At 34.3% G+C, this 15,183-nt stretch overlaps 1 long non-coding RNA gene and 1 other non-coding gene across 2 annotated transcripts; one reads left to right on the forward strand and one right to left on the reverse strand.

The window, feature by feature from the left end:
• Window positions 1-799: 799 nt before the first annotated feature.
• LOC142170844 (small nucleolar RNA Z159/U59) lies at window positions 800-883 on the reverse strand. The gene has a single exon (XR_012700457.1). It is a non-coding gene; the product is annotated as a small nucleolar RNA Z159/U59 (small nucleolar RNA).
• A 5,480-nt stretch (window positions 884-6,363) lies between these two features.
• On the forward strand, window positions 6,364-12,990 carry LOC107802482 (uncharacterized). Its single transcript, XR_001651834.2, has 3 exons — window positions 6,364-6,643; window positions 8,996-9,134; window positions 12,778-12,990. It is a non-coding gene; the product is annotated as an uncharacterized LOC107802482 (long non-coding RNA).
• The last annotated feature ends 2,193 nt before the right edge of the window (window positions 12,991-15,183 follow it).

Here is a 15,183-nt window from a genome sequence, read left to right on the forward strand (position 1 = left end):
AACTATTTAACCCTTATTAGGGTCTTAAGATATAATCTCTTTTTAATTTATATTTATTAATAATAGAGGCATTTGTAATCTTCAAGAGCAATTAAAATTAAGGGTAAAATAGGAGGGGGATAAATATTCAGTCTTAACTTCTGAACTAACAAATAATTTGAGTCAATAAACCAAGACAAATAATTTGAGACCATAGGAATAACAATTAACGCTGCTTTCTAGATGCAATATCTAGAATTCTATTAGAATAGAGAAAACTATTTTGTCGAAGCTACATTATACATGTTTATCTGAAGTCTAAGTACACAATACTAAATCAATAAGGTTAGAAAATATTGATTGGATCTAGAAATGAATCAAATGAAATTTCGTCATTCTAGGAATATATTATGTAAAATATTTGCTTTTTTTAATGATTTTTTTTTACCTACCTTCTGTTTGGATTCCTATATAAATCAAATTAATTAATTGGAGATGAAAACCAATAGTATTATGAAGGAAAGGGAGTTTACAAGAACAAGTAAATCTTAAAACATACGAGGAATGAATGATCTTATTAGTGATTCTTTAGTTCAGGTGTCCAAAGATCTTTCAGCATGATAAAATCTCAGTAAATGTTTCAATAATCATCATTAGACACAAAACAAGATCACCATAACAAATTCAACAAGCAAAACAAAAAAATTGTTTAAAAATAATTTCAATAAAAGAACAAGCCCGCTTCCAATAGATTGGGAAATTTTTTTTGGCAAATAAATATTCATATTAAAAGGAAACGATGTGTGCAAAAAATCTATATGTCTCTTCAGTTCAGGTCTCCATAACTTTCCGCATGGTTAATCTCAGAAGAACGAAAGTTATATTTTTGATCATCATCAGAGACAAAAAGAGATCTTCATTTTATAGGAATATCAAAAATCAAAATATTAGTAGAACAGCAAATCCTTTGTATACCAACTTGAAAAAGAAAAAAAAATAGCACTAAACACAAAACTAACTATGGAAAAATGTAATACGAAACGAATATGAACAAAGACTACATCGATTTGCCTCTTCAAATCACAATAGATGAATAATGATTGTCAAATAGCTAAAAGTAATAAAAAAACATTTGGTAGAAGGCAATTAAAAGTAAAGTTATTAAAAAACTACAAAAAAAGTTAAGAGCAGAGCAAAAAGTGAAGGGGCAGCCTTCGTTACCCTAGCGTCTGTTCACTATTTTGCTGCGGAGCAAACATACACTCATACAAAGACTTGGTGCCTGGAATTTATAAGGACGAAGTGACGGTGGGAATTATAGAGCCCTAGGCAGTTTGGGCTATAATTTCGTGATCAATTGCTTAGTCTTCACGGCATGTTGACCCATCTTGCTTAATAATTAGGGCGAAAGTGCAGTAATAGCCACTTTTAAGCTTGCTATTTAAAATATATTTATAATTTTTAATATATTTAAAGATTAGTCAATTCACCCAAATTTTAGAACTAAGTATCCTGAATTTTGAGCTGCTAATTTGAAATTCAGGACTAAATGTTTCTGAACTACTAATTTAAAATTCAGGACATAAGATTTGAACTTCAGGACACAATTTTCGAACTTTAGGACACGATGTCCTGAAGTTGAAACTTTGAAGTTTAAACTCTAGGATATCATATTCTAAAGTTTGATCAAAATTAGCTAATCTTTAACTATATTGTAAATTGTGGATATATTTTAAACAACATGCTTACAAATGGCTATGTGGTGTTATTTTCACTAATGATTATATGAAGAATGAACTTTAGTTAACATTGGCAGGCACCAGAACCTCTATTTACGCCTGGATTGATATTTGGCTACCTAATAACTCCACGTTGCATAGCCTTATCCAAGGTCCTATAACTCGTAATGAATAATTCCTTACACGGGATCACCTTCTATCCAATGGTAATTGGAACATCAATGCCCTTTCCTTTGAATTGCCTGAAGATCTCTCTTTTCTCATCCACAGTACGTACTTTAATGCTACTCTCCACGGCCTGATACATATTGTTGGCTTGCTAATTCTATAGGCTCCTTCTCTGCTAAATCAGTTTACCACCTTTATCTTGCCACACATTGTAATCTTCCTGCCAACCCGCCTAATATCAAATGGATTTGGGCCCTTCATATCTGATAAGTATGGATTTTGACGGCTTATTTGCTCTATTTTACTTGCGTTTTAGCTCAAAAATGCTTGAAGGTATTCCTGAAAACTAATGAAATGTGCTTGCTTGCAGGAACATTGAGAAACGAGCCAAAATCAACTCATAAAGGAGTCAATGAAGAAAAACCAGAACAGGGGCAAAAAGGCCAACAGTGTGGACCGCACAATTCTAGTGCGGCCGCAGAAAGGAGATTCAAAGAGTAGTGTTTGGGCCAGCTAAAGGCATGCGGACCGCACCGAAACTATGCGGCCGCAGGAGGTCAAGTGTGGCCGCATTCATTATTATGCGGTCTGCAGGATTGAAGAATCAGAGAGCTGTTTCAAATCCAAAAAGCAGAGAGTGCGGACCGCATCAGTTTTGTGCAGCCGCATAATCAGAAGTGTGGCCGCACCCATTTTTATGCGGACCGCATAAGCCCCCCAAGTTCCAAGCCCAAGTTCCCAAGAATGCGGACCGCACGATAATTGTGCGGCCGCAATAGCTCATTGTGCGGACGACACTAGAATTATGCGGCGGCACAACCTTAGTAGGGACATTTTTATCAGATATTTTCAACTTAGTATAAATATAACTTTTTGTCATTTTAAGGTTAAGTTCAGTTTTCAGAAGTACATCTGAGCCATTTTCTTTACTGTTTTGAGCAATTATGTACTAGATTAACTTCTAAACATTAGATTCTCTTTGTTTAATCAATTAATATGCATTCTATCTTAATTTCATCTTGTATCTCTTTATTTTTCATGAGTAGCTAAACCTTTAGCTAGGGTTGTGGCCCAACCCTAGTGTAGGTACTTAATGGGTATTTAATGTAGGGCTTGTTTGTGATTGGGTTAGTGATATTTAGCCTTGTTCGTGCTTGAATTCTAGAATTAATGGTTGCGACATTGATTCATGCCTATTTGACTTAGTCTCTACTTGAGAAAGAGAGACTAAGTATAGGAAAACTTGGCTAATAAGGAATTGGGGTGAACTCAAGAAATTGATAGCCCCAATTAAAGGGTCAAATCTAGAGATAGTAAGACCCGACTTGAGCATATATCACTTTATTTGTGCAATACCCATTTGGACTTGAGAAAGCCAAATTGGGCAAAATCACTCAAACTACCGAGAGGTATAGAGTGGGTAATTGCGTGTGATTGCTATATTGCGACCCCGACTAATCAAACTTACCTTAGAGTTTACAACCTGTTAGGTAACCACCTAGGTAGAAGTCACGACCCTAGATCCTTTATCATTTGAAAAGCAACCAAAACAAAAAATATTGTCTCCTAGTTTCATATTTGCAATCAATAGTTTAGAGTAGAAGTAAAAACAACAACAACCAAGAATGTGGAAGAGTAATTTGAGGCACATCACACACTTGCACTAAATATATACCTAATCCCAATTTTAACTCCCTGAGGAATCGACCCCGACTCATGTTGGGATTTTTATTGCTTCGACCGCTTCACTACCTATACTTGTGGTGTGAGTTTGGGCGACATCAATATCCCAATAAAATTAAAACTTTTCTTTGGCTACTCATTCTTAGTCGGCTACTTACTGCTTCATATATATCATCTATTAATGTTCTTCACCACCCTCACTACCACTCTTGTGCGAACATAACTGAATCTCTCCATCATTTTTTCTTCGAGTGCATTCATTCTCATACCATTTAGAAATTCTTTAATATTAACAGTACTAATGCTATTTCACTGTTTGGCTTAGAATGCACTATACCAACACTCACTAGTCTTTCACCTGCCAAGGAACTGAAGTTCCAAAAATTTTACTTACCTCTTTCATCCTTTGGCATACATGGACCAACCGAAATCACAACCTCTTCAATAACTTGCATGCACATGTCTCCATTAAAAATATTCTCTTCCATGTGATCGAATTTCATTACCTCACTCCATCTCCAACTCCCCATCCCATTTTCACCCTCGAATATATTAAATGGCACCCGCACACACCATCTTTTTTAAAACTTAATGTTGACGACGCTTTTAATCCCATCTCTAAGATAGGTGGTGCTGCTGGAGTATTTAGAAACAATCAATGCCAGTGGATTCGTGGTTTCTCCACAAAAATCTCGTGTTCATCAGCACTTGAATTAGAATTACAATCCTAGTTGATAGAATTAAAAATTGCTCAACAATTCCACCTTTATCCGCTACAGATAGAAACTGATTCTCAGGTAATGCAAAGAGTCTTGCACGTAGGAACCGATCTTTATTTACTTATTATTTTGGAATGCATGTCACTATTGATAATGCCAGGACATCCGGAGCTTCAACATATTTACCGTGAAGCCAACATTGTAGCGGAACTACTTGCTAAGCATGGCATGACTTTAGCTCCTTGCGCAGGCCATCAACGATGTCATCCTCTACATTATGAAAAATCCTCTCTTTATGCTTTACTTGCTTTCAATAATGACTGTTCCGGAACTTGCATAGCATAACAGTCCCTCGGTGTAAAACCTCTACTACTTGTCTTTCTTAACTTTTAATAAATATCCGTATTAGCATAAAAAAAACAAGAAAAACCTTTAATTACATGAAGAATTAACTAAAAATAGCCGCTGAATGTAATAATAAGTATAATTCATGTATAATATTTGATAATCATATATAATTAGTGTATAATCTATGTTTCCAGGGTTGCCAAAATATGAGTGAAAATGTTTCCAACTGGATCTTATTCTTATAATAATAATAATAATAATAATAATAATAATAATAATAATAATAATAATAATAATAATAATAATAATAATAATAAAATGTAGTTAGGATTCAAGCTTGTGATCTAAAGCAACATTTGGACCCCCTTTATTATTATAAGAGTTTTTTCTTATGTTAAGAGAATTCAACATTTTATATATAACCAAATAAAATATTTTATTTTTACTCTATTTACAAAATATAATTTTTCGACAAAAGAAATTCAATTGAACCCCTCTTTCTCTTACTAACTCAACGCTCATAAAACCAGGGTAATTAATAGTTTCAATTGGAGTATACTTATTTTTTTCTTCTTCTTAAAGTAACATGTTATGTGAGTTTACCTTGACTGTCTGATTAAGTACTTTTATCGAGTAATTCTGTCTACTAAAAATTATGAAGATGGGAGGTTGAGTTGAATGCTTAGTTGTTTGGACAATATTTGGTAAAAATAGTATATATTTTTTAGAGTAAATTTTAACGAATCATTCAAGTTTGCCTTTGTAACACAAAAATTACTTTTCTTTTCTTTGTAACATAAAAATCATCTCTTTAGAGCCTAATAACAAAAATATAAAAGTGGCAGGAGGGATGTCTGCCATTACAATTGCGATAGGGATTCCAGATCAAGAAAATATTGAAGGGATCAAGCTAGCTGGAATTGAATGGAAAGTTGTAAGCAGGGCAAGGTTCTATGTATTCCGATGAATAATTTCTTAGTTGCCGTCGGAGAAAAAATCCTTAGATGGTGAAATTAAAATTAGTTGACGCGTAGGTAGATATTAATATACTATAAAGGTTAAGCTTTGCCCAAAAAGAGAAACGATGGAAAAGTGTCCTTACGTATGGGATAAGTTTATAGCGGTCTCTTAAAAGTATACTTTTGGGCACTTTTGATCCTTTATGTTCGCCAAAAATTAGACTTTTTAGTCTCCTTCAAGGCATTAAGTATAAACTATAATTGTAAGATTCAACAAAAATTTTCTATTAAAAATAAATTTTTAATTTTGGGGGTTCTTTCCATTTTATACCCTTAATCTATCCAAATCTTTTTATTTACATCTTATCCTTTTATTTTTGCATTTTAGACTCTAATTTAATTCTTACATTGCAAAATCATAAAGTAGTTTATTTCATAAGCGGTATAATTGAGATTAAAAGTTAAAACAAAGAGGAGCCAAACAATAAGGACCACTAGAAATAACTTACCTTCATTTAACAATTGTAAAAATAATTTACTTTACCTTGACTTGGCCTAGAAAAAAAAAAGGTGAAGTAGACAAGCTATTGTTTTCTTCACAAGATAAGAGGTTTGGTTTAGTTTAGTCAAGAAAAGGAAAAAAAATATATGTTAATACAAAACAACACCTTTATATATATATATATATAATTACTTTTACTATATACTATTTAGAAGCGGGAGTTGGGGCTTTCGTCGTCCTACTTCTAGATTACGATTAAGTCCCTTTTAGCATAGAAACTAGGGGTATTTAGGTTTTTCTATTTTTTTAATTACCTTGCCAACTTTGTGCTTTCTACAAACGGCAGTTTTTGACCTTTTCCTTCGCGCTCTCTTTCTCTCTCATCGATACGCGCCTCTTGGTCTCTTTGGTTTGGAAGCTGTGAGCTATTTTTCTAGGTCTGCAACTCCTGCATTTTGACAATAATATTTGGAAGATGCTCTGTTCCGCTTGGGTTTGTCTTTCCGGCTTCTCTTTTCTGCTATCTTTCTGCTCGCTGGCTGACAAGTGAGTACTCCGCGCCTTGTCTTTTATCTCCTCATTTAGATTTGTGTCTGCATTAATGGATTGCAGTGGCCTCGACAGCTTTTATTTGCTACCCAAGAGTGGTATGTGAACTAATTTGAACTAATTTATTTTTACGGCTCTATTTGAAGTTGTACCAAATTTTTTCTTCCCCCATCTGCTTACGACATAATCTATAATCGGGAAAACCTAGGAAACTACAACTAGCTTTAGTTGAAAAGCAGGAAAGAACTTAAAGCAAATTGATGGTTCATGAGTTTTCCAACTGTGAGAAGGAACCTCTGTATGTGAGAATGAATATAACATCAAGATAATGAATTTTGGAAAAATTCTTTATTTTGTGAGACAGGTCAGCAAAATTTCTGGGATTGTTCTTTGAGAAGTATAGAACTTATTCCATTACATCCTGCACACAAATGCACAACTTTCAAATGGAGTCCAGGATTTTTGAAATTAGCAACTACGTTAGAGACCTGTTGAGGATTTTAAGATGAAAAAGTCTTAAAAAGAGGGTGAATTGAAAATGGAGGGAAAATGAAATTTTTGAGTAAAATTTTAAGTTTTCCTCTCTTGAAACATTGTCCCATATTGGAAGAGGAAAAGACTTTTGGTGGGTATATATATAATTGCTCTTCTTGTAGCTCTTAAAGAGTTAAGAAGAAGGCAAGCTTCGCGCCGTCATCGTCGCTCGCTCCGCTACGGCTTCGGCTTCGGCTTTAGATTTGGTCAAATGATCAATTGATTGATTAATTTTTTGGACCAAATTTATTTGTTAATAGTGAATATTAACATAATATTATCCGTGTTTGTAACGGATGTTTTCCAATCCAAGTGTCCCAAGTGCATGCTCCATTGTCCATTGGCAGCCTAGTGCTCCTTCCACCATGTCAAGTGCTTCCTCCATAACAGCCTAGTGATTGTTCCACCATTAGTGGTGGTTGGTCATTCTCTTAATAGCTGACTGCACTATAAATATGTGCAGCAGCTGTTAGAGCAGAGACACCGAAAAACACAGGCAGAAACAAATTTGAGAGCTTGGCTATCGTTGATATCCTCTTCAGTAAGAACTCAACAGCGGCTATACATTGCAGTCCTTCCACTCAGAATTTCCATTCGACTTCTGAGTTCTCCTCCCTTGTTCTGCATTGTTTTAAACTACAAACAAAGCAACCGTAAGTGTGATTTGCTGCCGAACTTTGTGTTCGCTGAAACACTGGGGTGTGTAATTCATTCTATCCTGGAATGAAATAATCCATAACCTTGGGTACTAGGAGGGGATTAAATTCCTTAAAGAAACACTGTGAATTCAGTGGGTTCGAATTAATTACTGTTTCATTTATATTTACGTTTATACGCTAACGTTCTTTTCTACAGAATTATTATTTACAAATACAGCAAGTAAGAAGATATGAACCAACAAGAACACCCTCATATAACCACAAATATCACCCTTTAAGAGAAATTCTTACATTTTACGCATTTATAAAGCATCGTGTAATTCTGTTCATATGTATAGCTAAAGTTGCGGTATTTGACTGATATGTAGAGTATAAAAGATTGATATTGTAATCTTTCTTATTCCTTCTCTCATCTTATGTTGGATCAATGTAAGAACTCAAATATTTGAGCGATCCAAGTATCCAACTTTCGTGGGTGAGACAACCCTTTGAATTATAAGGTAGACAACAATATATTTATCAATAATGAAACAATTAATAAAAACGACCTCAAGAAGCATTGTTGTAAAGTGAAAAGTAGGGCAAGGTACTACAACAGTTTGTAGGAAGTGTTGGGGCAAGTGTGGGGTATGGGTTTCCGGGAACCAATAACTTCTATCTACCACAATTGGTTTTCAATGCTAGCTATGACAAAGAATTTTGCAAAACTCCGTAACAAATGGTCTTTTTTTAAACCTTGAAAGGTTTTTAGGTGAAAATTGGAGAATTACATGTTTTTTGATCCGTTAATCGAACCATATCATAAACCACTGGAATAACCCAGTAGCATACAATAATGATATTGTTTCTTGCTTGTACCATTAAATTTGAGACAATAACGTTGCATTTTCTGCAGAAAATAATTTCTATCGAATGTGTTCTTTCACACTAATTTCGAAAACTCTTTTTTTTTTGCGTTTTAAGATTGTGCGGTTGAGTTTATGTGGTTATGGTGTTGTCTTAAAAGAAGGGTCGTTTTCAGAAGTATATATACGCCCTTAATTTGCTTTATTACCCCCGTTATTATAGCCCATTTCTGTAAATTTATTTTGTCCAGGGCGGTGGCTGACACTACTTTGATTACTTTGCGTTCTTACTCGTCTCCCATGGCTAATAGGTAAATATCGATGAGAACAAGAACATATAGATAAGATGTTCTGCATGTTGCCACCCTCAAAGTCTCTACCAATAAACGACATCGTTGGAGGCATTCTTTCTGTTTGCAACATTGACTCATGAATGAGGAATCTCAATAGGTAGCTCTTTGGTCATGTTGTTATTTTTGAGTTTCTTTCTTGGTGATCCTAATTGTTGTTTTATGTATTTGATGTTGTTGTCTAGGTTATAACTTTTAGCTAATGGCTGCAGTTGAGTTACTTTAATAGGATGGTTTTCCTGATTTAATAGGTGTGACCTTAGTCAATTGCTAAACTACTTATGAGCTAACTAAAATTGTAGTCTATAATTCAGGTTCTTCGTATTTTGTTCTTGAACACAAAAAGGAGAAAGAACATTATTTCGTGGATTCTTTCCATCACTGCTGAATCCTCGATTTTATTCTCAAAAAAGTCTTTCCTATTTTGTAGTATTTTTTAATTTGGTATTTGTGTTCTTTATAAGTTCTTGTGCATATGTTATCCGCCGTCTGAGTCTAGAGGCTTTTTTAAGCTACTGGAATCACTTAGTCAAAATTCTGTTGATGGAGATGGTCAATTCCCTAAAAAAAAGGGTACATGTGTCTTACATATATTGTATTTTTGCACGGGGGCACCCATGTTTTCTACTAGGAAAACTGCAAAAATGCAATTTTTTCGAATAATATTTAATCTACTTGATTTAAAAAATGTCAGTTAATGTGTGTTTTTAATGTGATTTGTGATTCTAATATATCAATGGATATTACTCTATGGTGTTATGTCAGTATGTTGTGATTCTTTAGGGTTGGTTCCAATTGTTGATAAGAGATTTTTATCTAATGTTAAATAGTTATTGGATTCTGATTATTAGTAGATATTTGGGGTCACATTGTGTCAAACGGTGTATGTATGTATATGTAATATGCAATTACAGAATACCTATACAAACATTATAAATGACACTGTAACACAAATAGATCTATATCTTGATGGTTAAGCGCCTATTATTCAGAGTTTAGTCTAGAGTTCAAACCTTGGTCATGAATTGCACTTTTTTTTAAATTTAAAAAAAAGAAAGAAATTTGGTCAAAATAAAATTTTTAATCTCTGCCAAATGTAGGTTGTTTACAAACTAGCTCTATTTGACTCTAGATACTAGCTCTCAAAAATAGCCTCTGAACAACAACTGAAAAAATAACCTAGTGCGCACCTCAGTCTTTTACCCGTGTGCTGAAATATACAGGTTGTGAGAGTGAGGCTTGAACCACAACTCCTTACCAAGTGAGGATAATACAAAGCATGTCAACTTTCTTATAAAAAAATACAAAGCAATCAACTTACGATTCATTTCCATAATAAACTTCTTTTTCTTTTTTTATTTGCATAACTTAGACAATTAATTTGTTGATAGTTGATACTTTATACAACCTTAAACAATATTATTCAAGCAAACTTAAATTGGAACATTATATTTTTTTTTAATCGGATGTCCTCGAGGGACAAGCAAACTTAAAATGTATATAGCAATTTTGTTCATTTGTTCACTTCTTGAAATATTGACATTACTTACAGAACATCCTACATACTCCTTTGTAGATATTATACTCTATGGTGTAGTATTAGGAGTGAATGATATAGTACGATTCCCCGTATGTATTGATTCTGTAAAGCTGGCTTTGGTTGTTGATCCAACGTTGAACAATTAAATGTGTGCTTAGAACTTTGTTTTAAGGTGAGAATGTGCTTAGAACTTATAGGATAAAAGTTTGCAGAGTCGGTGGTTGATTTATGAGCTTATGGATACTGCTGTTTTCCCACTAATACTTTTTCCTTTATAAAGAGGTGTTAAATATAATAACAAAATGAAGGAGTTTTTTCTTTATTGTCTTATTATGAATATGTTGTTGGGTTCTTATTTATCAAAAATATGTTCTTAGGTTCTGACATTGAGACGACAGAACATCACATAAATATTGGTGAGGAGTTAACTACGAAACTTAGTCTACATTCAGTTCCTCTGGTTTTTGTCTTGAAAATGATTGACAAAATTCAAGTTTGCATTTCAACTGTGTTATTTAATTTGTAAATGGTAATGAACACAAGGATTTTTAAAATTCCTCATAGTTTTATTTAGTTGTTGTTTGTTGTGTGTTTCGTCTATTTGTCGTGTCCAGCTACTCATAATTGGAAACTGGCGACTAAGGGTGCCAGCTGAGCTACAAGCTTAGTTTCTTTTTTATTTTTTAATCAGGGGAATTTGCAGTACTTTATATCCACCATTATATTGACCATTTTAGTTATTCATCAGTTTGCATAAGAAAAGAAAGAGTAGATTTGGCGTTCCCCAGTAATATATGCGCCTACCATTTTTATGGCTTGCGACTTAGTTATGGGCCTGTGTTTGGCAAACACCTACATTGCTTCTTGTGCAACTATTTGACCCGCTAACTTCGTGGAGTTTTTGAGGTTTCTAGCACTACTTTTTACGACATGGTGATTTAATGGAGCAATCGAAGAGGTAGTAACATTATTCTTCGTAACTGTGATCCTTATAATGATTCATTTTATTCTTTTCATTGAACTTCAAAAATCAGTCTACTCTTGGATGATAACTTTAATTAACAACTACAGATCTGAATATTGAAACAAAGATAATTTCCCGAGCATCTGTCTTTCATTTTTTCAGTGCAAAGCTTGATGTTTAGGGACATGCTTGAGTGTCGGCTTTGCTTTTGTAGGAAGCAAAAAAGTGTTTGAATTTTCCAACCTGAATTTCTGTCTATAACCTGTAGTTATTTATGTTGAGAAACACCTATTGATTATTAGCTAAGTAAGGAGTTAGAAAGAACCCGATGACATTTTTATATCCAAGAAGCTCTATCATCCAAAATGTAACTGCCAGAAAAGTTTGTCTGAGAAAAAACTACCAAATATGTTTTAATATATGCATTTATCTCAATTTAAAAAATTTCCTCCAACCGATGCACATTGATCTAAAATATTGATCTCTTATTCTAGAATTGTTGGATGGCTCTACAGTGACATTGATTTAACGCTACTTTGACCTTATGGAAATGTACATTCTTTACGTATATTTTTATTTCTGTTTTGGCCTCCTTCCTATTGGTGTGGGAGACAGATTTATCACAGGTGGAAGCTTTTCCAGGTTTGATGGTAAATAGTACTACCATATTGAAACTTGTGAATCACTGCTATAGCAAGATGAATTCAGTAATAGATGTTCAATCATTTGACATTTAGGACTATCTTGTTGCAAAAATTATTTTTATGTTACTTTTTTGGCAGTTAACTTTCCTAATGGGTGATTACGTCTTAAGCAAATAGAGTTCAATTAGTTTAATTTGATTGAACAAGTTGTGTTTCACTATTTTGTGAGTGGTGTTTTGCATCAACATAAAAGGGGTAGGATGGAAGCATACCTCGCTGAAGGACGTTTAGTAGAAGGATTACACTAAACGTAATATCTACGTCAAAAGTATTACTTGACTCTCTTATGCCTTGTGCAGATAAATTACGTTCTCCCTCTTCTTCCCTGAGGTCTCTTTAAAATTAAAAAATGTCAATATTTACTCTATGAAGGTCCATGTCTTGTTAAAAGTTGGAGTGTAGTTTGTTTGAGTTGTAAAGTTTAAATCTTCTTTGGTTCTCTTCTACAAGAATTAGTTCTATGGTGTGTGTAATGTTAGATATAAGGGGGCTCTTAATAGTCTTGTCCATGAACCATGTATTTTTCTGTTTGCAGGAGACCCAGAGCACCAGTAGAGCAGTAGGAAATTCATTTAAAATGAAAAGTAAAAAAAAATTGTGTAACATATGTATAACATGAAGGACAAGGAAAATCAAATGGAACCTTTGGGTCTATTGTCATATATTAACCTATAAGGTTCAAGCCATAAAGATGGATTTTTTTAATGGAAAGGAAGTGTACATTTATAAAGTGCTTCTGATGATTGTTACTTCAAGTAATTTTTTAGTTTGTACATTTATATTTGCTATCCAGTAAAGTATATTGGTCCGGTAACTAACGTAAATAATTGCTTTTGAAAGATTCGACAATAAATCTTATCTCCTTTGTGGCTTGAATTTGTTTTCTTCCTTCTACGGCCTGAAAGATTAGAAAACATCACGTTTTATCCATAGTTTGTTTGAAGAGGACGATGTAGGAGAGGAATAAAGAAAGTAGAAGCTTAGGATCAACAGAAAGTTGCCCTTAAGGAAGGGCTCATACATGCCAATCAATTTGAGTACCCCAAATGAGATCAAAGCTTCTATCATATGAGGTACATATGATGAGAGCAGCAAAACAAATGCTCCAATAATTGACCTATGAAGGTTATCTCACTTAAAAACATAGATCTAAATGATTAGTTGCTATAAGAATGTCACGAGCCATTTCCATAATAGGTCATAATGGCGCCCAACACCATTGTCGGGCAAGCCAACGCAGAAATTTCTAAATAAGATCTCATTTACTTTTACCTAAAATAGTTGCAATGATTCTTTAAGTTGAAATAAAACCGAAATGATTAGTAAAGTCAAAACAATAATCATACAATCCCAAAAATAATACAGTCTACTAATGTATGTGTCAAGACCTGGTGTCACAAACTATGGGCAACTAGTAGAATATACAAAAGAATCACACTATCCTACTGTCCGAAACAGAATAGACAGCAATAATACATAAGAGAGACTCATTCAGACTGCTGAACAGCATAGTAAGGGAAGCAACTCACCGTAGAAGTCTCGAAATCTGCTCAGGGATGCGCACCAGACTGATAGCCAGATACACCTGCCTCAGATCCTGTACAATTAAGTACAAAAGTGTAGTATGAGTACATAAACAATATGTACCCAGTAAGTATCTCGTCTAATCTCGAAGAAATAGAGACGAGAGATCGACTTGACACTTACTAGGGTCAAATAATATGAGAAAGAATCTATAATAAGCATGGATAGCACAATTCATTAGCATTGTATGGCAAGGAATAAAAGTTCTTTTTCCAGATAATATCATGGGTATCCATTTACGTTTCAAGGCATATATGAAGTTCAGTCCACAGAGAAATAATAAGTAAAGCACGCGCAAGCAACACCGAGGGACGTACGGCCCGATCCAATATAAAAGTAAATTGTGCACTGCCGAGGGTCGAACGGCTCGAACCATAGATGCATCTATTACCCCGCTCACGAATCATACGTGCGACGCGGTCAAATATAAATAAACTCATCAACAAGCAGACAATAATGTATATCTGAGGAGTAGTTGTTCACAGGAATATTCAAATTCTCTTTTAAAAGAACAAGCAAGATAAGGTTCCTCTACTAGTCTCATTTACCTTAATCAACATAATTTATACGAATCTAAATTTATCATCAAGTTACAAGAATATCACGTAGAGCGTGCTTTTGGGTCCTAGACTACCCGAACTTAACATAATAGTAGCTACGCACGGACTCTCGTCACCTAGTGTGTACGTAGCCCCCGCATATAATAGCAATTAATTCAATTATTACACCTATAGGGATAATTCCCTCTTATAAGGTTAAAAATGAGATTCACCTCGCTCCAAAGTGCACTTCCAATACCAAGAACGAGTCCAAGCCCTCAATTCGGAGCCGAACGATCCCAAACTAGATAAATAAGGTAGGAACTAGTCAATATAGACTCACAAGATCGAATTCTAGCTATTTAGGCAATTTTCCAACCTTTAACACAAGTTTTCTAAAATCCGACCCCGGGCCCACGTCCCCGGATTCCCAAATTTTTCGAAGGAAGTTGTTCTCTATAACCTAAGGATCAATAATATATGATTTCTAATTTATTTCATAACAAATTTCGTGGTTAAATCTATCTTTTGTCAAAACCCTAGGTTTTGCTCTAACCCCTTGATTTTACCTAAAATCTAGTGTTTAATCTACCTAATACACAAGTATTAAACTTGGAATAGGTGGGATAAACTTACCTTACGATGCTAAGTGGAAGTCTTCTCTCCAAAGCTCCCAAAATTGCCAATGGAAGAGTGAAGATTGGCAAAAAGGGACTTACAACCCGTATTAAATGAAGCTCACTGCTTCGGGAATTTCCGCATCTGCGGTTAGGGGACCGCATCTGCGAAATAGGCCAAAAAGGGTTGGGACCATTTCT

Source organism: Nicotiana tabacum, chromosome 16, assembly GCF_000715075.1.
Source record: "Nicotiana tabacum cultivar K326 chromosome 16, ASM71507v2, whole genome shotgun sequence".
Lineage (NCBI taxonomy): Eukaryota > Viridiplantae > Streptophyta > Magnoliopsida > Solanales > Solanaceae > Nicotiana > Nicotiana tabacum.